This window comes from Grus americana, chromosome 6, assembly GCF_028858705.1.
Source record: "Grus americana isolate bGruAme1 chromosome 6, bGruAme1.mat, whole genome shotgun sequence".
Taxonomy (NCBI): Eukaryota; Metazoa; Chordata; class Aves; order Gruiformes; family Gruidae; genus Grus; species Grus americana.
The window spans coordinates 40,556,629-40,584,520 of NC_072857.1; the positions used below are offsets into that span (position 1 = coordinate 40,556,629).

At 47.4% G+C, this 27,892-nt stretch overlaps 1 protein-coding gene across 3 annotated transcripts in view; it reads right to left on the minus strand.

The window, feature by feature from the left end:
* The window catches only part of ACKR3 (atypical chemokine receptor 3), an 83,800-nt gene extending 55,908 nt beyond the window's left edge, over window positions 1–27,892 (minus strand). Inside the window, exons 1-2 of one of the 3 annotated variants that reach the window (XR_008577765.1) lie at window positions 27,122–27,892; window positions 6,286–6,406 (exon numbers count right to left, since the gene is read on the minus strand). The gene's annotated coding sequence lies outside the window, so the exon portion shown is untranslated. Of the gene's footprint in view, window positions 1–6,285; window positions 6,407–27,121 lie in introns of those variants that run through there. The other 2 variants (XR_008577762.1, XM_054830765.1) reach the window with 2 other exon arrangements.

The window sequence follows — 27,892 nt, forward strand, 5'->3', positions numbered from 1 at the left end:
GTGCGTAATAACTCTCAGCAACTTTCGGTTTACGGTCCAGGAGAAAAGCCGGTTGTACTCATTGGAGCTCCAAGAAGAAATCCTGCTCCTGGCTCGTGCTAAGGGAAGTTGTACCATTAACTTCACTTAAGCTAGATTTTTCTCTTCTTCCAGCAGCTTTTTTTTATTTTTACGTTTGTTGACTGAAGCAATTTTTCCACCAGCTGATACATCCCAGGTCTGTACCGCAGGGAGCCTGAGAGATGCTCCATACCCACGCTGCAATACATCCTCAGAAAAAAGTAGCACATCTCCTCCGACTCTCCTCCACCCCAGACCGCAGCTCCAGAAGCAGCAGTTGGACTCACCAGCCCTTTGCCCAGACCTCTAACACATACCCCACTCATTAAGTTTTCCACCTTCTCAACATGGATGGAGCTGCTGGCGGTCCAGCAAACGCTCAGGAGGGATCCTCTATCCACCCAGCAGTCAAACCACAGTAATTTGGTAATTTTACCAAAGTTAATACTTTGATTGCAAAGCTGTCCTACGTGAATCCAACGCATACAACCCCAGAACGAGTCAGGGATAGTAACAAGGTTTAGTGGTCCTTGAATTTAGGTCTAGTGGTTACCTTTTATTGTGCCTGATGAGCGTCCTCAGAGCTATCCCCAGCTCAAGCTTGCACACATTTCCAACCTAGAACAGCTGGCTCATCTCAGGATTAAAATTAAATGTAGTTTGGTCCTTCCGCTGGCATTCATTATCCACCCTATTTTGCAATAAGGATCTGATCAAACCCCTCTAGATTTTCCAGCGCCTTTCCATCATCCCCTTCTCTCAAGCATGCAAAGGGACCAAGACACCTTCTGCCTGCCCTTCGCCAAGGAAGACGCAGAGCAGCTCAGTTCACTGCAGGACAGAGATACACGAGGTTGTGCCCAGGAGCCCTGGCAAGATGGAGAGGGCGGGAGCTTCACCAAGGACGCATCAACCCAGACAAGACAAAACTCATCTCATTCCAGACCAGTCTGACCAGGGTAGCTGCTTAACCACAGAGATTGGCTTCATCTCCCTGTAAGACATGAACGCCACGTTCCCCATCTGAGTGCAACTATTTCTAAACACAGCCCAGGGGAAGCTGCGTATTTATTTTTTTTATTTCACTAAACCCCATTTTATTAACCAACTTGCGCTCTAATGTAGATGAGCCCTTTGTTTATAGAATAAATTATGCTGCTTCTTCCCATCTCCCACTGTGATTGCACGATTCCTGGTCAGATTGTATAATGTTTGATCTAAGAATGCATAAACTCCACTAAACAAAGCTGCAATAGAAAGTTGAATAGTAAGTCAAGACTCCAACCTCTCCAGGAAAAAAAAAAGGTGAGTTTAACAAAGTAACACACTGAGAGCGCCTGGGAATCTTTCAGATGAAATAAAGTATTTTAAGAGGGGCTCAAATATTCAGACTCAGCATTTCACATCTGCACCCACTAAAAGCGTCAGGAACTTCACCCCTGACTCAAGTGAAATCGTCGCAAAATAGGATTTCTTTTAACCGCCGTGTGAAAATTAACACTTTCAATTGCAATTAGCAGTACCACAGCACTCCTCGTGTTTTTGCTCCAAAAACAAGTCGCACATGAATATTCACAGCCAACCAATGCCATCTAACAGCAGCTTTCTGGTACAGCCGTTCCAGGCATACGTGTCTCCTCCAGATCAGGAATGAGAGAAGAAAGGCACGGGCCAGTCTCCCCACAGTGGCTTTACTGGTCATCTCGGGGAGCTCCGGGACGATCGCTTCTCATCTAACCTGCAGTGCAGTGGGGATTGCTCTGCTGAGGACGGGTCGAGGGGTTATACACATGGAAGCACAAGCATTTTTTTTCCTTCACAAAAAACATCTATTACCACAGCCCCTCTATTTCTCAATCCCTGTAAGATGTCTGTCTGCAGGACCAACTTAACCCTCCTTTTTAACAGTCAGTTCCACCTACAACAGCAAAAACATGAGGAAAACCAATCCTGGAGTTTTTCCACCCATCAGCAGAAGTCACAGTGAGGAGGGGACCTGCAGAGTCTTTTTTTATCCATTACCTGCCCAGGTACCAAGCACACTACAGTCAAAGTATCTGAGCCCTTTCTGCACGGCATGGTGCCCAGCACCAATAAAACTAATTGGAAGAGGGAGAGAATTATTGATTTTAATAACTCCTTCTCCAACAAACTTATGATAGGGGGTTCTTTTAACAGAACAAACAGTCTCCAACTTAAAGCTGTGGTCATTTCAACTCCATCTCTCCTGACCGGTGTAATTAAGCCTGAACCAGGACAAGAAATGCAAAGAAGGGAAGTCCCTAAGGAAAAGGGGCTGGAAAAAAAACCCCGGTGCTACCTCACGGATAGTCACATTTCAAAGCACACGAAGAAACCCCCAGTGAAGCAGTGAAAGCCAAGCATTCCCTCTTAAAAACATAAAAAGTTACGAGCTCAGTTACGAGCCTTCCCTTGCGTGCTGACGTGCTACCAACCGGACTTGGACCAGAGACTCTGCCTAGAGCTTTAAAAACGCAAGTAAAACATCATCCCCCTTGGTGGTGTTTCATCCCCAAGCCCGTCTGAAGTCATCCACAGAATCTGATGGGTGGCATTACATACGATTTACCGGAGAGCCAAAGAAGCCACCTCGCTCCACCCTTTGCAGGCAGGCTGGTCCATCTTCTCCTCCTTCTGCAGGACCTTTCATTTCCAGGGTCTGCTCCATCACCTTTCAGCTGGCACCAAGTTCACGAGGCAGAAAAGAAAAAGAAAAGTAATTGTTTTCCAAGTGTGATGTTACTGGCGCTTGTCAAAGAGAAAAAACAGGCTCCCAGAGGCTCCTTTCCACTCTCTGAATAGCAAAAAAAAGTTGGTTCTCCACCAGAAGAGCTTTCAAATGCAAGGAGCTGATTTCGAGTCCATCAGATAAATCGGTGCAAGCCCTTGCCGTCCTCAAGGAAGCCAGGCGAGCAGAAAGCAGAGAACCACGCTCCTCTGAATTTAAAATATTTACTTAAAACTGAACGCCAGGAAGGTGAACAAAAAGTAATGTTTGAAAGGAGAGGGTGGCTATTTAAGGGATGGAAAAAAAGATCAAATTTATCCCGTGACCCTGTAAAATATAATATGTCTCATCTGAAACAAATTGCAAACCGATTGGGCACCCAAAATGAAACAAACACCTAAGCCGTGTTTGAACTCCTATTTACGGCATTAGAGGAAATTCAGTTTTAAAAGCAAGTTGCAGATGGCTCTGGAAAACGTCTTCTTGCTTTGCAGATAATTTTACAAGGATGAATCAGGTACTAAAGTTCTCACCAGCAGTTGTTTTGCTTGGCTGTCTTCAAACAAACAAACAAAAAACCCCAACAACACCTTGCATTGCCTAATGGAAACTTCAGGCTAGCCCTGGAAAATTCCCTGGCCCACCAATAGAGCTGGCGGGGAGCATTCCAACAGGCAGGCTTTGCACAGAGAGAAAAAAGAACAGGAAAAACAACCCCAAAAACCAACAAAACCCAAAATCCACTGAAGTTTTTGTGTTGGGTTTCATGGAAATATTTCAGTTTTCCAGCAGGAAAAAAAAAAATAAATAAAAAAAAAATTTGAAGGAACGACATCTTAATTTTCAGGCAAGGTTAAGTCATCATTTGGTCTAGATCAACTGCTACTCCCCACCCTTTGCGGGTGAAGCTTTCTGCTGGAGCTCCGTCAGCATAATTCATCCAACTCTCTCCCAGGAGAGACATTGCTTCATTGGCATCCCTCCTGTATCTTGAGAAACACAGTCCGGCCGGAGGAGAATGGAGACAGCTGCTCCAAGTGGATTACTTTTTTCTTGCATGAGCCCATCGTGTTTCTTGCACACAAACAGGAAGAGTTAATCAAGTTCTTGACACAAAAAAGAAGAAATACGTTTGTTTTTTAAGCCAGGCTGCAACGATGAGAGTTAAGATGCTGATGTCAACCACAGCAGTGTAATCGGCACACACCCACGACTGGCTCCAGAAGCAAGGGAGGGTTACTCATGAATTATTACACGAAGCCAGGAGACAGAGCTGCGAGCAGCAGGATTGCTACCAGGCCAGCTGCAATTTCTGCCGGTCCGTCTAAATCCTCTGGATCCCCGAACAAGCTATTAATGGCCAGATGGATGAAAGCAGGGTCAAAAGGCACTTCCAATAGGTCTGCAAGATCTTCACCGAGCAGTTAATTCTTCAAGGCAAGAGGCCCACACATCAAGGATGATTGGTCTTGCGAAACAGACGTTACACACGCTTTTGGAGCTTTCCTGGTTTTTCAGGGCAAGCATTTTGTTTTATTCTTCAAGATTTGGGCATGAAGTATTTATTAGCACAGACAGGTGTTTGGTTAGCAGGGACAGCCAGCCACGGCGGGGCAAACATCTGGAGCCCACGACCAGTCACTTCAGAACAAATTCTTGCACAAGCGAGGACACACTGGGAGGTCGAAAGCAAAACAAGAAGCGAATTTCACTCCCTGGGACTCATAATTGGTCTCACAAACACAGAGCAAAAGGTACTGCTTACCACGTTTGTGCTGTAACCATCCACAACGCTTTGTGACTGCCCAGGAGTTCAGGGCAGGTCAACATGCCATGAACAATTCCTTTGCTGCAGAGATCAACGTTCTGCCGTGACGGGTATTTACCTTATGCCGCGGGTGATACAACCATTACCAGTTCTGCATCAGTTAATATAAGTAGACGGGGGGGAGGATGCCGATGATATCTCAGACCCCTTGAAATTTGTTTTGTCAAAGGACCGCCATGCCCTGCCCTACCTGCAAGAATTTGCTGGCATTCATTAAGCACGCCTGGAAGAGCGGTTAGCTAGAAATCCCAATGTCAAGCCAGAAATAAAGATTATTTCTCTTTGTTTACTTACTGACCAGCAATCTCTTGGCCTCCCCACTGAAGAAAAACATGCCCTTCTAAGATTTCCACCAGCATTTACATCCCCATAACAAATGCACCCAGACTAACACAGAACTTCAACAGGGGAATGCAGCAAGATTAAGTGGCAATGAGTGTTTTCAAGGTGATTAAATTATGATTAAAAGCTACATAATAAAGATAAGGAGCACTGAGAAAAGGAAAGCGGCAGTTTAGAGAAAGAACTGAAGACAAAACAGCGCATCTGATGCTCTCGTTCAAAGCCTCAGATGGTCGGTAACGCGGGGAGCTGTTACACAGGGCTGCCGAGCTTCGAGACTCTGGCACAGCAAAGCCCCTGTCATTTTAGAAGTCAACGGAGCACTCTTCCAGGAAATTTCATGCCGGGCTTCTCTCAAATAATGGAAAAAAGCCATTTATTTACCCTCAGAAGTTATCTGAGGGTGACATAAGCCTCCCTCACCAGCAAGAGGCAACTGCGGCTTTTCATCCCTGGCATACATTTGTTCACTGAGGTCTTCTCTGAGTCACACCTGAAACTTCACACTTTGGGACAGTCGCTGTTGACATCCTTTAGGACCTGATGCTACCAATCCATCACGAAACAGCCCATCAAGTACTTAATCAGAAAGAGGATTCCCTCCCTGGCAGTGTTCAAAGCCAGGTTGGATGGGGCTTTGGGCAACCTGGGCTAGTGGAGGGTGTCCCTGCCCATGGCAGGGGGGTGGAACTGGATGGGCTGTGAGGTTCCTCCCAACCCAAACCAGTCTGTGATTCTATCACAGCATCTAGCAACGTTACTGAGAGTCAAAACAGGCTGAAGATAACACAAGTTATTGCCCAAGCCATCCAAGGTTAGACCTGGACAAACACACTTTTATTCCCTAGTGATATCTCATCCACAGAGAACGACACTCTGAGAAAAGGAATTGCTCACCAAGGTTTGCAGGGAAAAACACTCAGCTGCTCTTTGCTTCTGTGGCTGAGAGTCCCACCAGCAGCAGCTGTACTTGGCAGAGACAGTCCTCTCCACAAAGCCCTCTGCTTCTCAGAGGAGCAGCAGGGCCATTAAGTCTTTCACCTGTACCTCATCACCAGGGCACAGATGAGCACACGTTGGGGGGATGTAAGTGCTGATGCTAATTAGTCTTAACAGTTTGGCTTGCACCTGCTGAGATTTTCACCAGGTCAGGAGAGCAGCTAACTTCAGAGCATGAGCCACAACGCAGCAAGGAGAGATTCCAGTGGGAACCCCAGGAAGAGGATCCAGGAAGCAAAACTGCCACGTTTATAACCTTTATCAGGAGCTTCAGTGCCACAAAAGTTCAGGAAAATTTTAGACTTACCATTTCTATCTTCCTTTTCTTCCCACAGATGACACAAGGGTTTTCATGCGAGCCTGGTGCATGTCAGTGCCATCTGTAAGGACCCTCCTTCCTGGGTCTTTACAAATGTTTTATTGCACAGCTGAAAAACATAACAAGAAATAAATTACAAAACATCTTGAGTGATCATGCACTCCCATGAAGTACTTAAGATACTTATAGGAATAATTTACAACTGCATTACAAAATCCCTTGTCCTGTAAAGTGATGCTGCAGAAAAATATAAATCAATACTGCAGAGGGCTTTCAAAACAGCTGTTACTTCAGGTCTATGAGCGGGCTGTGATGTCCGAGTTAAACGTGGGAGTTGCATGCCTACAAACCAGCTATGTTCTTCTCTTCCGTGGGCTTCAGGCTGTCAAATCAAATGCAGAAATAGCTTCAAAAAGGGTTCAGAAGATGTAGGCGCACCCCAAGAACCTGAGAAATTGTGCCTGCTCTTACAGACACAAAGCCATCTGAACTACTGAGGAGCAGGAAAGCTTTAACACATGGAGAGCTATAGACTTTTGGGGACACAGAGCTATCGGCAGCTGCCCAACTCATTATGCCCAGCCATCCTTTGAAGGCCATCGTTCTGTGAAACAGAAGTCAATGCCCCACGCACCGCCACAAGCTGAGCCAGGGGGTTGTAGCATTATATTCACTGACAAAGCAGAGAACGAAGGGATATGTTGGTGGCCCCAGGCGCAGCTGGTCTCCCCTCGGCACGGGATAACGCGTTGGTTATTCCCGCAACCCAGAGCAAAGGAGGAGAGCTGCTAACACGGCACCTCCAGGTTACTGCTGCAGGTCTGGGTAGCGCCGGGGAGCCTGGGCTGCCGTCCCTGCGGGCTGGCACAAAGGCACGCGCTGCTGGTGGGTATTTGCAATAAACCCTGCGTGACCGAGCTGACATCATCGGCCCGGTGTCAGACCGACGACTCTTACAAGCAATGCCTCCGCTCAAATCACTTAATACAAGAGCACGCCTTTATCATGAAAACATCATTACAAGTTGCAAAGGAAACGGTCCTTGAAGTGAAGCATTTTAATATTGATCAATCCGAGGAATCTGTGTTAGCAATGAATAAAAAAAAAAAAAAAAAAAAAAAAACTTTAACCATATCCAACAGGATCACCGTTGTTCAAGTCTTTGGATCTCCTCGCTCCCTATAAGACACTACACCGACCCGCTGGGCTTGAACCACGCGATGCCGGAGGCTGGCTCCGGCCGCTTTTCCTCGCTGTCTAAGAAATTATCACAGGAGACTTCACGCAATTAAGCCTCAAAAATGCGGATGTCAGTCCTCCGGGGGAACTAAGCCTGCCTCATGAAAGCTACTTCAGCCTTTGCTTTCGTTGCACAAGGTGGTTTTATTTTTTTACCCTGAGGATTTATATCAAAGCAAGACACTAGTCAAGGCGCGGCAAGCCACTGTAGTTTTTACCTCTTTGTAGCTCGTCAAGGTGAATGTCAGTGGGGAAAAAAACCTCAGAGGTGACCAGGCACAGAGATGGCCATCTAAAGTTACATACCTCGGTACAAGAAAAATAAAAAACCCACCCCTATGTTTTTAGTAAAAGCAAACCCCGTCTCTCTCAGCGACGGGACTCCATTTAGAAATCGGCAACGGGAGTGTAACGAGCTGCACAAAGCCAGCCATCTCACACCTCCCCATTTCTTCACACAGACCAAAACCTCTCTCAGGATCCACCGCCTTTTCACAACCTGGCTGAACACCGCCCAGCCCAGGGACGCTGTACCTTTCACTCACCATTTCCATTTTCCTCTTCACTGGCCTAGTAAAAGATTTTTTTTATTTTTTTTAAGGCGATGTTTCTCAGGGTAGCTCTAGCATCTTATGGGATTCAAGGTACACACTGCAAACTGCTGATCCTGCACGCAAGAAATAACAGGGGGAGGACATATAGGGATAATATTTGTACTGAATGTATGTTTTTCAAGAGCGTACTTAAAAACCAGCTGTGTAAGCAAAGCGAGTAAGGAGAAGTATCTCTGCGAAGCCCAGCTCTGCAGCACGTGGGCTGGAGGTCAGCTCAAGAACAAGGTGGATGGTCGATGAGGGAAATTTAAGCCTCTGGATAGCACGCTCATTTTTCCTGCTCCTTCCATTCCTGATCTGTGCAATCTCTCAGCTTGCAGAACAAACAGGGGGCATCCCTAAAATAAGAAGCCTGCAATGAAACGACTGCTTTTAAAAAAAAAAAAAAAATCCTTACTGAAGCCAGGCTGCTGCATCTGGCACGTTCAACCTACCTGGACAGGAGCTAGTGCTCCAGCAAGACATACTGTCTGAACTGAGATGATGTTTCCATTTAAGCAGCCACCTCTTACTCGGCCCATGTTGAAATCCCACGGCTAACGAGATTAGGGAGAGGAGACGCCAGTTCTCGCTTCATCACTCCCCTCAGCATCTTCCTCTGAAAAGCCTAAGGCTTATTACGTAGCCAAAACATATCTTGCATTTGCTCCAATCGTGAAAAGCAGCAACAAATTGAGGATGGAGTAGAATCAAGGGTTTTTTGAAAGAACCAGCCTTGTAAAGCTTTCCGAAGTCACAGCTGACATACCCACTGGCTGGATCCAAGCCATTCCTAAAGGAATCACCCGGAAGGCAAACAGTTCCATCTAGAGAAAAACCTCCACGTTGCATTTTGGATGGACTGGACTCCCCCAGCATATATTTCACAGGGAATTTATGCCTCTGCAACAGCCCTTCACCTAGAGCATCCATCACTCCCCCAGCTACCCAGGCATCCCAGAAAATGTGGTCCAATCCCTCCTTTTTCCTCCTGGATATGGCATTTATTCTGAACTGAAAACAAAGAAAAGCTAAATATCTATCAGCTAGAATAACTGCAGGGTTTCACTGCAGAGGTTTTATCCAAAACATTTCCTAAACATCTTCACTCAGTAAAATAGGGCTGGCGTTTTAACTTCTCATTGTGCTTTAAATTTTTATTGCATCTCTGAAATGGAGACGCCATAAAAAAAGCTAGCCTTAATCCATTTCTTCCCTAACTCTGTGCTCAGGGGAAGCTACAGAGAGAACTGGAACAAAAATTTGCAGATTAAAAAAACACCTTTAGCTTTATGCAGGGCTAAAGCTCTTCATTGCTAGACAATTATTTTGACCCAAGTAAAAAAATACCTGCAAAACTTTCCTTTCATTTTTCATCTGGATATGAAATGCCAGTGATAGAGATGATATCGACATCTGTAAAATCTCCAGCCTTTCTGGCCCTTACCAACAAGCAGAAATTGTTTTCTTGTCAAAACAAGAAATTAATTCCTGGTTGAACTACAATTAAGTTATAGCCTTCCCTTAAATTCCAAACCTTTATTACACAGATTTTATTTGATAAAATGAATTATACGGTACACTGGAGATAAGTTAGTGAATTAGCTTTGCTTACACGAATGCCTGTCACTTTGGGGTGGGTTTTGCCTGGCAGAGAAGATGGGGAGAAGCTGTGATATTTAACATGATTTGTTTAGGTGCAAGAACGTGCCTCGTTATTCCAGGACGGGAAGACGGCTGCGGGGAGGCTTCCACACAGGAGAACCGAGGGCAGAGCTCCTCACGACCATCACCCGTGGCATCGGGACGCAAGACCCTGCACAGCCTAACAGCAGCAGTTTTATTAATACCAGCTCTAGTTAATGTAAGACCAGCACTAGAATACCGCAGAAGGGTACAGCAGATGAATCTGCTTGTGCAAGTAGAGAGCAACTGCTTTCCTCTCTTCTAAAAGCGGTGCATCCACCCTAATACAGCATCAAGCGCTGGAAAAAGAGAAAGGACAGATTTTCACAGTTCTTATCCTGAGATCCTTGGGAACTAATCACCTCCGGACAGGAGGGAGATCTTACAGTGCTCTGACACTGGACAAATCAAAAACAAGTCCAAAGGCTTCACCTGATTTCCGAAGGGGACAATTATCTGCTAACGATCCTTGCTGCAAGGCACACAGTCACACGGAGCTGGACACACCGCTTAGAAAGCACAACAGTGGTGGGCGCTGGAGAGAGGTGCCAGCTCTCCTTTAAACTTCATTACCCAGAGACTGCTAATAAACCAGAGAGCAGCACGTTCATACCCCATCCTGCAAAATGCCCAGTGTTCCAGTCCTGACCCAGCAAGCGTACACGTCAAACAGCTTTCTCATGGGTAAAGCGACGGCCGCCGCGCAGAACGTATTGCAGGATGACGCTGTTGGTGACACTCAGTGCCTCAATTGCTAAATCTGTAAGAGGGTCCAGCGGTCGGTCCTCAGCTGACTGGATCTGACACACAGAAATCATCTAAAAGGAGAAGAAATTGCTCGAGCGTCCTACTGCAAACCAAGTTTTTGGAGGCTTCCTGCACCGCTTGATGAAGCGATACATTTCCAGCAAAAGAAAAACCAAACGAGCAAAGTCAAAACCAAGGTTTTGTTTGCTTTAGAGCAAAAGGAACCAACCCCCAGAAGTGAAACCTTATCTTGTGCCTCTAACCGGCTGGATTCCTGTCTTCACCTTGCTCCTAGACTTTCCTCCACCAAGGCTGGCCTCTGGAGGGTCGTCCTCCGGCCACATGAAAGGCTTTTCACACCCCTCTATGGCACCAGCCTTTTATACAGCCTAAAGGTCAGACTGATGTTTAGATCCCTTCCTGAAAGATCCGAGCTCAGACTTGAGCTTTAAGTCTCCAACACGGAGCCTAAATGCATCGTGAAGAGATCTGGAAACAGAGGCACTTAGGGTTTTCATAAATGGAGATTTACTTAATTTGAAACTCAACATCAGATTGCTGCTGTTCCTAAAATAAACACTATTCACTGATGGAGAAAACATGGGATTTTTTTTCCATAAAAATAAACACACAAGACATTTAAAAGCTACAGCCCTTAGCTTTCTAAGCATTATTTCCAATAAATTCTATATCTACCCGTTTTCAGACAGGGAAATGCTCTAGTCTGAAAAAAAAAACCAAACACCCCACCACCAAACTGTTTCAGAGCTACGCAGCCTTTTTCTCCAGCTCCACAGAAATGATGCTGAGTTCAGACTGCCCAAAGCGAGACTCATCAGGGAAGTTCCTATAGCTTGGCACCGCGTAGGTCCCCGTGCCAGGAGAGCTCACACCTACCCCAAGGCGTACTGCTGGGGCACGCGTAAGTGGATGAACCAGACAGACCGAGGCTGAGAAGATGGTGGAAATTTAAAAAAAAAAAAAAAAAAAAAAAAAAGAAAATCAAAGCTTCCTGAGTGGGTTCCCAGCTGATATAAAATACCAGCACCAGCTGGTTGCTAGTGGATACAGTCCACACAAAAAGGAGAGGTCTGGTTTCTGTAATTCACAGCAAGAGCGAACGGGCTAAGCCCCACGAACGTGACGAGCAAAGCTGTCTTTGGGGAAGGCATTTGGAAGGCAAGCTGACTCTTCTTTCCACACGCCGGCGAGGGACACCTGCTTATCACCAGCACTTCTGCGGCGGCCAAGGACAGCGCGTGATGGCACGCCGTGCCAGAGGCTGGTGCCCCAAGACAGGGAGCAGGCACTCCTGTTTCTCTGACAGCTGAAAGTAATACAAATCCCCAAGGATTGCACCCATCTGCAAGTGTTTTAACCTCATTTCACCCATCGCTGCAAGTTATCCTTATGCATTTCAACTTCGGAGACTTCCCCGCCACCTGCAATAGCATTTCTCACAGGTCCCATCTCCATGACCTTTCTGTTGTCCTACTCCCCCACCACGTATATATGAACGTCACCTGTAAAACACAGCCTCGGTCAGGTCTCCCTGACCTATCTGCACCATACAAAAAGTCTTCGTGCTAAGATTAGACACGCTTGAATTAGCAGGGAAATGAAAACAGGCCACAGGAAAGAAGCGGGCTGGGGGAAAAGATGGAGATGTAATGCTAAGCAACCATGTCAAGTCATGGCCGGACACATCCTCTTAGCCGTGTTTGAGGGTTCCTCGTGTCAAAATTGCATCTCTGTAGGAAAGGAAGAATCCAGCATGCTCAGTCCTGCAGCACTTTGGGCTCTTTTCTTGGGCACAGGCTCCTTCGAGGCATCGGCATCCAGCGGCCACACGTCCCATAGCTCCGTGGCTTTGCACCAGGAGAACCTACAAACCACCGACGGCTCAGTCCTGTAAAATCAACGCTTTCAAAGATGCTTCACAAAGTTGCTATGCAATTCTGGGAAAGGAGTTTGGATAGGAATGAATTCATTTTGTTTGGTATTAAGAAATTGGAAAGTCCTGGTAAAAGTCATGAAAATTCCTGAAGAAAAAAACCACAAACCCAAAACTATGTCGAAAACAAGCTTGCTTTCCCCACGGCTAGTTCTAACAAACACCAGTGAAGATTCCAGCACTGACACAAGCAACTCTCAACCACCTCATAAAAATGGCTGAAAGCGAGAAAATAAGTTCATTTTCTTTTCTTCTAATATCTCCTCCGCCTCCTTTTGTGCTCGTGGATCTCAGCAGACAGTGCAGAGGTGACGAGAACACCGATAACCCCCTTTTAAGGTTGAGTAAATTGAGGCATCGAACAGTTTCTGTGATTTACCCAAGCAGAACCATAATCCCAACTTATTTGCATGTGAAATAGTCTCCCAAATTAACGTAGCCTGTTGAAAATATGACTCTGTGGGGGGCAGGGGGGAACTGTCATTTAGTATACGTATATTTCCTCGCTCAAGGGGGTATAAAACTATTTCCGATACTCATTATGCCCATTTCATTAATGTATTTTTAATACTGTGATGTAATTTAGTATTTTTTCATTGCGAATGCTCTTAATAGCCCATGTCCTCCAAGCACCCCCTTCAGAAGAACATGAGCTGCAGGAGCAAAAACCACAACCAGAAGAGAGAAAAAAAAAAAAAAAAATCAGGCTTCAGCTCTTGGTAGGTTAATTAACTGAGAAACAAGGAGGACTTGCTTCCCAGGACAGGCTATTTGCTCCTCACCACATAAACAAGAAGGACGTCTTATGTTCCTAAGCCCTCCAGATCTCACCACGCTGCTGTACTGTAGTCTTCAACGTAATATGGAAAGAAATAAAGTGACTACCTTTAAAATAGCTCCGCAGGTTATAACCCTGGGAGAAGACACTCAAGAAACATTAAAGGTCAGATTTAAATCCACAAATATAATGAAATGAGCAGCTACAGATGAAACTTCTTCCTTAACGGACTGGACCAAATTCAACCCCGCTACAAACCACCCAGCAGATGAACCTAGCCCAGCCACAGCTCAGATCTCCAGCCATAATGAAAGCTTGTCCATGGTTTGAACCCAGCAACAATTAACCTTAACAGAGGGAGATAAGATTCAAGTTTCAAAGAACAGAGAGTTTACTGGGTTTTTGTGTGCTTTCATGAGGCTTTGATTATTATTTTAATGCAGTTGTTTGTGGTTTAATTTCCTTTTTTTTTTCCCCCCCCTCCTTAATGGTCACATTGAAAAGATAAAAGTCTATGCAGTCGTGGCGGGAGCCAAAGGATGGCCAAAGTCCAACCTACCTCCACCCCACCGCGCTTATCTGATACGCTTGCAGAGAAGGGGGAAATCAGACAAATAGATGCTGTGGATAGTTTAGGACTGACTCACCTCAGACTTTTTGGAAAAGGGAGAAGAACTCATTAGGCTAAAAGGAAAGCCAAAAGTAGTTATGAGCGCGCTGTTTTAGGGGACTAAAATAAGAAGCCAGCCGATCTTTACATACTTCCTAGCAGGAAGCCTACAGTCATCCATAACACTGCTGATAGCCCTCCATGCTTGGCAAGGATCCCACTCAACCATCTGGAGCTCATCCATCGAGGTGCAACTTTGAGGAAGGAGACTGAGCGCCTGGCAAAGGTGTTCAGACAACAGCTGGGAAGAGGGTTTTGGCTCCCAAGCTTCAGCACGGTTTCACTTGACAGCAACTGAGGGTACATCTCTTCTGCAGATGGCGCGGGCAGTCCTAAGCTAGCTTTGAGATAACTAGCTGTCCCTGCTGACAGCGGCAGCAGAGTTCAGCGCGTGCGTTGAAACCCTCCCGAGAGGCTAAGCAAGTAGTTGGGCCGTTCGCCCAAGCGGCTGCTGCACTTTTATCGGTACCAAAGCTAGTTAAAGCCAGTTCACCTCGTGTCTCCAGGAACCACAAAGCCACCGCAGCTCCTGCATCATAGAGGAATACCTGCATCACTTCTGTTCTCACCAGCTGACGTTTTGATCTTGCTGATGTCTTCGGCAGAGCTCCATCCGACTGAGGGCCAGGAGTTTGCTCTGCACCTCCATCTCTCCCTTTGAAGGCAGCGGCGATATTCACCCTCCTCGAGGGCTGTTAATGAGAGCGTGTTCTCTAGTTAGGGGGAAGTACGGCTCTGAAGCCTCTACCGGAGCTGTTCCAGACAATGCAGCCACGGGAGGTCTTTAAATAAGAGGAAAGAATCAAAGATGGGGAGTGACCTGGTCAAATCAGCTGGGGAAGAAGATGTAGGGGGGAGGTGGGAGAGAGCAAGCGCACTGGAAGCATTGCAGTTTTCTTCACGTGTCCGTTCGATGGCAAATAGCAGCGGCATAAGAGTTCCCAAGAGCTCTCGATATTGGCAAATACCAGATCGGAGGGCTTGCCATCTACCCTGCCAGAAAACATGCCACCGGCACAAGAGAAAAGCAAGCTACAATCTAATATAGTGCATATCTGTACACCCATTTATAAACCTCTCCCAACACATTTGCGTCCCCACGGCGTTTTCTTGGCTGCACTTACAACCCCTGCTTTGCATTCACACAGCATGGACTGAACCTGGGCATTAAGTTAAACGCGTGGACTTTGCTTCTCTTATCCTCAAGTTCACTTGGAGGGCACCTTGCTGGAGGTGAGGGGAGCAGTGGGGGAAAAAAAAAAAACCGAGGAATGAGAAAGGGACACGTTTTTCACCATGAAGCCACCACTACAGCACGTAACAGCCACCCATAGCAGTAATGGAAAGATAGCCTAGGTCAAGCTGTTCCTCCCCAAAACACACCTCCGTGTTAAGATGAAGCTGCCACATCCTCCCTTCCAGCCCACTCCCATACCTCCTCCCCATGGAAGCCCTCAAAGATGCAAGTCACCCACCTTCAAGTAAGGCTCAGTCCTACCCAGAGCAGCTCTTCAAGACTTTTTCCCTGTACTTTTAGGTATTTTGTTCTTTGTCGCCATGCTGCAGGCACACTCAGTTCTCTCCTTAAAGCTCCTGCAGCTCTCCGGCCTCACACTAGGAACAACCGCTTTCTCTTTGATGACCACACTCGGCCAAAACCTGGGAAGCTCTTTTTCCAAGGGATGTATGGAGCCCAGGACTGCAACACAGCTTTTAAAGCATATTGCTTTCACCGAGACCGCTAGCCAGAGTTAAAGCAGAGCCTGTTTTCTAAATACCAATCCTAGGAGGATCTGCTGCCACAACTCACATCACCTGGCAGAGGAGATTGGGGGGGCGGATGAGGAGGGCAAGACCCAGGGGTGCACCTGGCCAGGCCCTGCAGAGAAGATGCACCTACAGAACTCAGCCTCCCTCCCAGAGCCCCAAACGGCCCCAAAAGCGTGGCTGAATCGTGTCTTTTTTCAGGCTTTCGCAGCCACGAGATCACAGGACAAAGGCACAAGGGCACAGTAGTAAGCTGCAGCCTGACCTGCCCCAGATTTTTTGAACTACACTGGAAAGCTACTGCAAGGGCTTTAGGAAAAAAAAGCAAAACCCTCCCAATAACACAGAAGAGCCAGGTTTTAATACATTGTGCATCGTGGCCTGGCTCACCAACCTCAGACAAAACCAGGTTAGAGGGGGAAAATCTTTCTAGTGGCCCAGGAGCCTCTAAAAAAAGAAAAAATGGGGCATCGCACCTCCAGAAAAACAAGACACACTAACAAACTGACTGCACGCAGATCCCAAGACATAAACGAGCCATGGGCAGACTTGACTTTTAAGAAGAAATCGGTAACGGTTTAGTACAGACCTAAAGAAATAGCTCCTGGGGCCAAACCACCAAACCAGGACTACTTAAATATACCACAGCTTGTGAAACCTTGCAGAGCAGCGCTCAGATGTGCTGCTGAGCACGGGATGACTCAGCCTCTGCCACATCCTCCCCTTTCCAGCTTTAAAGTGCCATCCGAGCACGGCTTTTTTCCTGCTGCTTGATGCTCTCAGATCCTTGACCTGGTAACGATATCGCATCTGCTAGCTATTATCCGAGGAGGAGAAAGGCTCTCCCCCCATACACAAGCTGGTATGAACCCAGCACGGCAGTGTTGTGTCTGTGAGAGCTGAAAGCCGTCAGGCTATAATTGAAACAAATCAGATCTAATCACCCTTATCAGAAGGGCAATAAAATCAGCAAAATTGAGAGGCTACAAAAACACAAGCCGGGGAGGTATTTCATGATGGGCACAGAAAGGCAACACCTCTCAAGAGCTGTTTCCCCCGTAGAGATCCCACCCCACAGAGGACATCAGATCACAGTGGGACGTTGCTGAAGATCAGTGTCTGTGCAGGTTCTCTGGCATCTTTTGCAGACCTAAAAAACATTTTTTCCCAAATGCTGCTGCTGAAAGAGGGGTTCAAGATGCAGAGGGCTGTGTTCCAGAATCCCCTGTGGCTCCTAAATTTTGGACAGACACCGCATTGGCCAGACACTTAATAGGTGCGATGATGTCCAAACAAAACACGGAGACCGATCCAGGTGCTGCGGAGGTGACTGCAGCTCTTATTTTCTTCACACACCTCCCCAGCTCCAGGCTGGACCCTGGCAGAGGCACACAGCTGGAGATGAAGGTTTCCTGCGACCGGGACCCCACTTCACAGGACAATGCATTCCTGGACGTTCAGAAAAGCACAGCGGGGCTGTAAGCATCAATCCTATATCTACGTATAGCAGTATCCCACAGCTGGTTCTCCTTTGCCTGGTCGGCAAGCCATCGCCAGCCCCTGATCCCGGGACGGTCCTTGGCAGGTTTCCTGCCTTGGGCTGCTTGTACTTTCCAAACCAGGGGTGCAGTGAGATTTTTCAGCTCTAGAGGAACCACCTGGAGTCCTTGGCCAGCTAAAGGAGAACCTCTGCCCTTGTATGACTCACCTTCCCATGGCAGAAGAGCCTGAGAAGCATTTAGGGGAAGAGCCTTTTGCAGGATGAGGAGCATACGAGTACGCAAACGGACAGGGAACTTCCTGACACACACCCTGTAACTGTCTGTTAGTCACGACGGCCGCCGAGCCCTGACCTCCCCTCCAGCGAGCGTGATGCAAAACAAAGCTCCACTTACCGATTTCAACACTAGCGGCGAATGTCACGCAGCGACGGAAAAAATAAGGGTTGGAAAAGACCTCGGGAGGTCAGCTAGTCCAGCTCTGTGCCCCATGGAAGAGTCAGCGCTGTATTATCCCCATCAGGCACACGTCTAACCTATTCTGAAAGGCCTCTGGTGATAAAAGCAACGTATTCTAGGCTTTTGCTATTTATATCATGATTTTGAGCACTACTTGAAGAATGGAGGGAGCAGAGGGGAATGGCAGCATAATAGCTGAACGTTGCATTACAGGAATGTTGCAGGACCCGGGGGGAAGCTGCTGAGTAGATAAGCTTATCTCAACCATACATCAGTGCAAAAATGTAAGGACGGGACCACCAGCAAGGTAACAAGGGCACGAGAGCGGAGTGCCTCAACCAATCTGGCCAGGCCACCTGGCAGGGTTGTGACATCCGTGACATCGTGCAGGTACAGACCTCAGCGCCGCTCACGTCCTACATCCACTGCCTGCCACAGAAGCTGGTCTGACATCCTTCTCGGGGATTAAAAAAAAAAAATCCAGATAAACAGAAAAATAAAGCCGTGTTTCTCAGCTGCATGGGAGAGGGTGTCTCAGCAAGATGAGGGTCTGGGCATATTTACACAAACACGCAGACTGTTGAAAAGAACAGTGGAAACGCTTTGCACAAAATCCCATTAGCAAATACGGGATTTCTGGGAGCACCATCTGTGCACCACATTGAACGTTCGCCCCAGAGCACGGAGACTAAAGCACGTTGCATATAGAAACCCAGACAAAAGAATATACAATAATACACAAAGGCAGGGGAGAGCACATATAGGATGGGGAAGAAGCCAGAAGAGATGTTTTCCTCCCCATCCTCGCAATACCCAAATCCCATTCCCTCCGCAGCGGTCCCACAATGGTTCCTGAGGCATCTCACGTCCCTTCTGTGCCCACTGCGAGGCCCCGTGGTGCTGCCATGGAAGGGGAAAAAGCCTTGTCGTGAATGGGAATCAGCCAGCAAACCAAAACCGCTCAGTGCGAAGCAATGCAGAGCTCTAATATTGGAAACATTTCTTTTCCTTGAGTGTTTTCCGAGGAGGTGTCCCACATTTCTAAGTCGAGAGGTTACCTGGAAAAGGCTCTGTCACATCTGTGAGCTTCTTCAGCTCCACCTCAGCAGAAGCGGCCCTGGGAAAAGTCCAGGAGTAGCCACGCTGGGGTAACTCTGAAACAAGATTTGGTGTGAATGGGTTTTGGAGAGCAAAACAAACCCAACTTTACAAATCAGCAGCTTGAATGAGCCATCCCCAGTGACTCTCAAGCACCCCTTTCTTCACACTTCCAAATATCTCCCTCTTTGTCCGCCCTCCCAAGGGCTCTTCAACAGCATCCTCCAAAACAGCTATTACAGCAATTACTGCAATTAATTGATTTGCATATCCCCAAAGCCCCACCATTAGTGCAACACAGCCAAGCGTGTTAGTGTTTAATAATATCAATCAACAATTATTCATAACATCCCGCCCCAGCAGACCTAAATATAGAGACAAGCATTCATGCGAAAACAAAAAGGAGGAAAAAAAAAAACCCCAAAACAAAACACAACAACCCAGCAGCTAAACAAAAGAATTAATTTAGAGCAGAATCAGGATCATAGAAACAAGACAGACAAGAGACAAGGTCAGATGTCTCGCCCCGGCTCACGTACAACTCTCCTAACCTGCCTGCTCTCAGTTACTTAGCTAGCTGCAACTAAATAAAGTGATTTCTCTCCTCGCCTAAGTAGCCGGTGAGCCGCAATAAGCATCTACGCAGTGGGGTAGAAACAAGAGATGACTTTCACAGCCTGCTGGCCCCGCTTCAGAAAAGCATTTCAGCAAAAGCTCGAGAGGGTCTCCGTTCAGGACAACACTTAAGCACGTGCTGAAATTTAAGTACGTGCTTAAATCCTGCTCCTCCTCAGGCCAGGTACCAGTAAGAGGCAAAGGCTGCTATCCAGTTTTCCAGGCATTTTTAGCAATGCAAGCTGCATCTCTTAGGGATGCTCTTTGCTAACCTCCGGATTCGGAGCAAAAGCCTGTTTGCTTAACTTGTGAGCCCAGTGGTCCTTTCGTGCTGGGACGGGAGAGCACCTTGCGCCAACACCGGAGCCTGGAGGTACCATCTGCACGGAAATAGTGTACAACACCACGAGCCAATGAGAAAAATAGCATCAAGGCTGCTCTTCTTTATCAGTGCATTTTAAATGATCCAAAAAGAAAATAAGGCTCTAATTAAACCCAGAGACCTTGCCCATGAGACAGGAGACTCGGGGAAGGAACCACATCTAACCAAGGCATAGCTCAGAAGAGCCAGGAACCCACACTACTGATACAAACCTGCCGCATTTCACACATCAAGAGGGAGACGCGGCCGCCTCAGCCTAGTATCCCTTCTCTGTGACGCAGCACCCAACATTTATGCATTTACCATTTCTTGTGGTCCCCTCTCCTCTTGTTATGGGAACTCCTCCTCACCAGTGCAGGAATGAAATGGTCCACAGCCTGTCCACACAACACACGTGGCCAGGACCAAGGTACTCTGCTACGGGATGGTGAAGACCTGGATGAGGAGCCTTGCCAGAAGGTACGTTTCCCAGCTGCAGCCACGCAAGGCGATGCGAGGTCAGTATGAGACCATCACCGCTGACATGACTCCACACGCACACAAGGACATCAGAAAGCTGACAGATCTTCACCATCCAGCATGTTTCACATGGCTTGGATGCACCCAGATCTCCCACCCACCCTCTGATCCCACATACGCTGCTTCATCACTCGTTCCAGTGAGGGTCTCCATCACCATCGTCAACAGCAGGAGGAGGTCTTTGCAAGAGCCCAGCATCAGATTGCATTAACATAATCAGACACTTTAACATGCACGCTGATCAAGCAAAGAGAACAGCATCTTGCTCTGAAACAGCTGCCAAGCAGAATTCAGGCGTTCAGCAGCTCCGCTGGTGTAGAGGGATGGAGCACGGCAGGCACAGGCAAAAACATCGTTTGCACCACTGGAGGAGCTGGCATGACCATGGTGATACAAAGCCACAACCTTGCTTCAAGTCACAGCTTTTCACCAAGCTGGTGGAATCCTGCTCTGAGAACACATTTATTGAAGAAATTAGGCCAGGAGGGGCTCCGTAGGTGCTTCCTGCTCTCGCAGAGACGGCTGGACGGCTGGTGGGGCAGCGATGTCTTCAGCCTTCATCACTTGCTACATCCCCACCATGCAGCAGCGCCCCAGGCTGCGGCTCCAAAGCCATCTTCATCTTCCTTCATCCTCAGCCGGTGCATCCCGAGGCCCCACAGACAGCTCCACCAGCACAACCACGGGGCGGCACAAGGACCAGATATCGCAGAGGGCGGCGGGAAGGAAAGAACTGGCCATCAAGAGAAATGTCCCTGCAAGCGTGGGCGCAGGGAAGGAGCAGCTCTGTCCTCACACCTCACCTTCTGGCACCAAGACAAGCTCTCCAGCACACGTTTCCCCTCTGCTTTGGCTCCGTCGATCCCGCAGCTGCGCTGGAGCTGTAACCCAACACTGTAAATCACACCAGCTTGAGAAGGAGGACACCTCGCTTCCCAGGGCTCACGCTACGAGCGACCACCAGCTACCGACTGCAGACTAAACAAAGCTTTTTTGACACTGCCCACAGTCTGGACCCCTAACTGGAGGCTCATCCAGCATGAAATCTCCTATTCCCATTTCTTTCATACCCCTCCCTGCCTCCATCGGTGCTGACGCTGGGGGAGATATTGCGCCTTGATGGTAGGAAGGAATAAAACGCCAATGTCTCGTTAGCAGCATTCTACACAGAAAAGGAAATAAATAAGGTTTTAAAGCCCCCTCGCCTCTTGTTGGCCTTCCAACTTCCCCCAACCGCCCGTAACCACACACAACGTGCCGGGAGGTGTGCCCAAGAAATGAACTGCCAAAAGCATAAGCAGGAAGCAAGGCAAGCTACGATTGCAGCAAACCACTTCAAAAAGGCTTTGGTTTTGCTCAGAATCGCTTGAAAGGAAACTTGCTGCTCACGGATGTTCATCTTCCATCTCTTACTCATTTTAAAAGAAATACTAGTCTGATTGTCTCCATTTTTCTTGGGCAAAAAGGGTTTCTGGAAGGCAGGGTCTAAAAGCAAAACACAAAGAGGAAATATAAACGCTTCCTTAAAACCATATTGGGTTTCTTTGTAAAAATACCTAGCAGCTTTCACTGCCTCCCAACAGCAACTGATAGATTTTTAGGGGAAAACTAAGACATCAGCGGCCAGGATGCAGTTTTGCAGAAGAACGTGGAAGGGGAAATCCAAACCAAGTCTCTAAATGCACAAGCTGAAGAGCTAAAGAGAGGTTTGCCTGGGGCAAACATCTCCTAACTGCTGTAATTACTGCGAAAGGTCATCAAGGACACCTCCCTCTGCAAGCTCGAAAAATTCACGTAAGCATTTCATGCGCTTAGTGCAGCTTTTTTAGTAAATGTAGCAGAGCTCTGACATGGAGCCGTGCGAGATGATATCAGCAAACAGGCATTTTGCTCAGAAAGCACGTGCATAAGCAAGCTGAGGACATTTAAGCACCTTCCAACCCCTTGCTATCTTGTTCTTAAACATGACCAGTAAAAAGACGGTTCAAACCAACCAAAACGCCGGGTAAAAAGGAAAGGCTTGCACACGCAGGACTTCGCAAGGACAGAGCCACATCCTGAAAGGAATACAAAAGAGTTCGCTCTGCAGCTACAAGTGGATTTAAGACACAAATTCCTCCCATGTGCTGGTTATTGAGAGGTTATCGTGTCCCACCTCCACCCCAGGAGGGTCCCTGTGCCCCCCGTGCTCCAGCAAAGGTTGGCTCGTGGCAGCTCTCCTGCCCGCGATGCCTGTGGGGTGGCATCCTCCAGCAGTCAAATAACAACAGGCACGCTACGTGCCGCTTGCTCCGCGGTCCAGGGACAGCGTGTGCTCTTCTCGCATGTGGACGTTCACACACGCCAACACAACGCTTTGCACATTGGGGTTTTTTGTTGGTTTTTTTTAACATGTGGCTTAATGAAAGGCAGATGCAAAGGGCGGTTTGCACGGATGTTTATCTTTAGGTGCTTTCCTCCCTGGGACCCCGCTCGCAGGCTGGGGGCCGAGGAGCGAGAGCAGGAGGGTGGGCTCCCTCCCCAACAGATTACGGGTCTCTCCATGGCTTCACCCTGCAGATGGAGCGGTGTCCTCTCTCCTAGGACACCCCTAAGAGCCCAGGGAGTGCAGGAGGACACGCGGGATGATCGGAGCGAGGAGTCCTTCAAACCCTGCCCTCCGCTCTGCACAACATCTGGGGCTGGCCACATCTGTTCGAGCAGCATGAAGCCACGGCACACGCAGGTCTGGCTCCCGATTTCACCTGTCTCAGACAAAAATTATTATTTTGGAGCTGGACTGCTTTCTTTCTAATCCCAGATCTCATTTTTAGGGGTGGGGAGAGAAAGCCTTTGACCCATTAAGCGCTTTTGTAAAGGACTCGCTGTTGGCATCTGACTCTCTCGGCAAGATAAATATACAGTCGTTGAGGATGGAAGGGACCTTTGGAGGCCATCTGGTCCAATTCCCCCGCTCAAAGCAGCAGTAAATAAATCGCAGCACGTCTCATCTGCTCGTGCAGCCAAAGGCACAGGTGGGGGACGCAGGAAGAGCGGGGAAGTACAGAAGAGACCTCAACACCAGAAAAATCTCTCCTGCTCTGAACAACGCTGTGGAAAACAAGTCTCCTATCCGAGAAGGGGCTGCTAAACCACATGTTGCCCTCACTGACCACCTCATCCCTCCGACCTCTCACTCCAGAGCCTGGGAGGGTCTCCTCTCCCCAAAAAGCAGCTTTTAGCCCTCAAGTCCCAACCAACGAAACATTCAGGTGTGCAGAAGGTGCATAACTGACCTATACCTGCAGAAACAGGCGTACTCGGTGCCTTCGGTCCCCTTTCTTCCAAGGGCTGGTGGCATTATCGTGCACCTTGTAAAGCAGACCTGTCCCAGCAAGGGTCTACCTGACTTCATTTACCCTACGTAGGGAAGAGCTGAGACTGCAGTCTCAAAGGCATTACACCACCGTGGGCTAGTGCCAGATAAAGAAAATGCTGCAAAGCCTCTGTTTAACTGAGCAAATTCACCTGTTTCATGCTTTGATCTCGATGCAGGAAGCAGAAAGACCCCGTGCTACCCTTCAAACAGAGATAAAATCTTTCCCTGTGCTCACTCCCAGCTACAACGTTGTGATAGCTACGAGCTGTTTTCTCTCTGGCCTTTTTATTTCATCTCATCATACCAAAAGCAGAGACAGGCCTGGAAACTAAAACTGCAGCCGCCAGTTTCATTCATAAATTTGGCTGCGCCCTTGCATAGTGAACTATTGTTGTTATTTCTCACCGTTGAGCACCTCGAAGCCAGCAAGTATTGTTTTTATTGCTATTGTGAGAACGAGAGCAGGGGAAAAAAATAATCTTGAGCTTCCCTTCCCCTCCCAATCACATATAATGGGAAAAAAAAAATACAACAACAAAACCCAGGGCGGATGTCAGATCCTCAAGGATTTTTTTTTTTTTTTTTTTTTTTGGAGCTATCTACAGGAGCTCAGCCTGGTGCTGCAGGTTTCTGAGTCTGAATTTTATCAATGGGCTGGCACTGGGTCCATTTGAAAGGACAGCAGGTGTTCAAACAATGAACGCAGGCTGCTTCTACATCTGGGCTACAAAAGCCATCGCCAGTGTTTACAAGAAACAGGATAATCAAGAAAACATCCTGCCACAGGCACCTAAAAAACTACAGCCCCTTGTTATTCATTTTTCTCTCACACTGCGCCGTTTATTTATAGCGCGAGAAGTTGAACCTGGAGGAGGGAAGAAAAAAAAAGAAAAAAAAAAAAAGTTGTTTCACACTCATTTCCACGCAGAAGTGACGCACGTGCAACGTGGAAGGGACGGACGGCTTGTATTGTTCCTTAAGCTCTAGGTGGGACTTTTTAACCCTTGAGCTCTTGCTGTCACTAATGAATTAGCTGGGCATAAGTGGTTGGTTTTGCTTTGTTAATACAACCATGTTAGTTAAACCTAACTCATTCTGGGGCACTCCAGATGGAAACTGAGTCACCAGATACTGGATATTATGTCCCTAGAGCCTAAACACAAAGAGAGGGGCAGTTATGGGGAGGGATCGAGGAAATTCCTCATCCACCTTAGCCTTCAGCTCTTAAGGTTGGATCCTGATGGCCAGGGGAGAAGCTCTTCCAGACCTTAGAGAAGACATAGAGGGTCCCTTCCCAAGACACCCTCGGGAGGAATCTCTTCCCCTGCACCAAGCACATCTGCAGAACCAAAGGTTGCCACCAAATTTCAGCTGCTGACGGCTTGTGGCTCCCTACAAAAAAATCACTGTATGTTCGGGTTACTTTCTGCAACATTTTGCTCTGCTTGCTTCTTGCTTTTCAACACACAAAAATGCAGGATGCATCCAATTTAGTCAGAGACTGTTTTGTTTGCTTGGTTTTTAAATCAAATTAGTTGTCAGTGGAACCTCTAGAACATTTCTCACCATCCTCAAGAACAACTTGGGAAGCTCCAAAGTATCCCTCCCTCCCAGGCTAACGTTTCTTGACTCAAGTCATCCTTATGTCCAGCAAAATTAAGTATTCCCTCCCCTTGATATCCTCCCTTCCCTGCTTTGATAGTTTCGCTTCTGGAAGCCTTCAGAACACGCCAGCTAGAGCCCTCCCCCAGAAACGTGGGGAAACGAGAGCTGAGCTGCTTGGCCTCTCAAGGAGTTCGACTTCCTTGCTTCTGAGTTGAATCAAAGAGGATTAAATCAACAGGTGCTTTTCTGGACAGCAGGAGGGAAAACAAAACAAAACACAATGAAACGACAGCCTACGTGCACGAGTAACAGATGAATTCCTCCTCTTCTGGGCAATGAACTGCTAAAGCAGATGGTTAACATCCCCTTCTCCTTTAGACCCAAGCCACTCGCAGTTGCTAGCTTTACAGACATCGCGTCCCAGAGCTCAAACTCTTCCCTTTGACCAGGCAGTGGGACTGGAAGATCTTCCTAATCCAGACTTGAGCCCTGAAGCGTTGAGCTGCCTCCCCTGCCCCCTGCTCATCGTCTTCTCTACCCTGGTCATCCTCAGAAACACCAGCTCCCCAGCCAGAGAGCAAAGGACTTTCCAACAACCTCTCTATCTTATGCATCAAGTAGGACAGCTGAAGCCAAAACTGTTGCCCCATAAATTCATGATAACACCTCACAGCTATTTTTTTTCCATGAACAGAAACACCAAACAGCACATGTATAAACTGACCACATCGGAGACCAGCATCTTCATCCTCCTTCCGCCATGGAACACAAGCGGCGCTTTGCTGTTCTGAGTTCTCGCCAACCCGGCGCTGGTCCCACCAAACCTCCTGCCCGTTCACCACGGCATGAGACATGGGGGCTCAGCTCAGCTAAAATCCCACCACAATCGAAAGGCACAGATAGCAGCTTACGTCATGTAGCATTTTCTCCTCATTTGCTTGAAAAGTGAGAATTTTTGAAGTTTTCAGTGATTAATGTACATGTAGCCAGCGTTAACGATCAAACTTCTTGTCATTTTTCCATCAAAACCATAAGCAAGAAGCATATACAACATTTTAAATTGCTGACTGGTGAGTCTATAAAGTGAATAAATGGTTAGAGGGTCCGTATATCTTAAAAGAACTGACATGGGTCCATCCAGAAGTGCCATTTCACATATGATGCTGAATACATCTTCGCATTACACAACCAAAAAAAAATGCTATTTATTTACAATATTTGTTTTGCAGAATAATGTAGAAGCAACCTTTGCCCTAAGTGACTAAAGCTTGACACAGTGTTTGCATTAATTTATTAAAAATTTGCTAGCTGAAGCCAAACATTCAAGCCAACCAGTTTTCTAAAATCTCTGCTAACAAATTACTTGGATAATTGCCAGAAGCCCAAGTCTGATCTCTTTTTCTCTTTCTTTTTCACACACGAAAATAATCAAAAACCAAAAATCTGGTGCATGTTAATTGTCAATCTGTATCGACTGCAAGATTTATGCTGGTAGGCATCTTTAAGAACAGCATCCCAGATAATTAAATGGCCGAACACCGACGAGCAATTGTCAATACAGAATAAAATCAATACGCTCCCCAATGTTTCCTAATGACAGAGAGCTGATCCTATTTGAACCGGCTTCTTTTGAAAGCTTTAATTTTATCGAACAACATTATTTCAGGAGAGATGATCTGGGGTTTTACTTTTTGACAAAGAGAGAAGTGGAGTGTAGCATGGCATTTAATATCTGGCTGAGATTTAAAACGCACACTCCTTATGAAGTGTGACATTTTATACCTGAAACCACAGGAACGTTTCCCACATTTAAGTGATAGAGGAAAATTCTTTAAATTAGATTTGAACTTTATACCTTCTAATTCTGCTCCAATCCTCCTCCTCCATGTACCACGCTCAGGCTTGATGAACATGCTGGTGCTGTGTCAAAGTCTAACAGACCTGACTGCCAACAAATCCCCTTCGCTTAGCCTTGAAGTAAGCAGCAGACCTCCCGTAGATCCAGTAGTTAACTGGCAAAATAGCCCAGTGACCGATTGCAAGGCTCCGTGAACTGACCAGCGCATCCCAGCTGGCAGAGCTGTCCCTCCTGGGTCTCAGCCTGAGCTGGAAGCCACCACTGAAGGCGCAAGGCAGACCTAAGTCCCCAAGTTTACAGCAAAAAGCCACCCAGAGCTCCTTTACACACTTTGATCCAAGCCTAAAGGAAAATTAAACGCCCACCGGCAAGGAAGCCCTGAGCAACATCTCCCCAAGCTTGTTCATTGGAGGTCCTGCTTCTCACGTCCCTGGCCTCACAGGTCTGCTGTGCATCTCGATTGCAACCGGGTCCCTGTTTGGGGACAGCTGTCCTGCTCTAAGTGCCGTCACAGCTGCTGTCCCTTGCAGGAGAGATCCTCTATCGAGTCCTCCAGGATGAGACACACCAACGCTCTGGGGTAGGGCTGTGGAGCAAAGCGCAGCAAAATGCACCCTCCTGACATTTCTTCACAACCCCAGCTTCATCCAGCTCGTTCGCAGCACACAGACAGGCCCCTTCGACAACCTCTGATGTCAACGAGAGACATTGCATCCCACACCCCAGGCAGACGCAGATATCTCACGCCTGTCCCCACGGCCAAGCAAG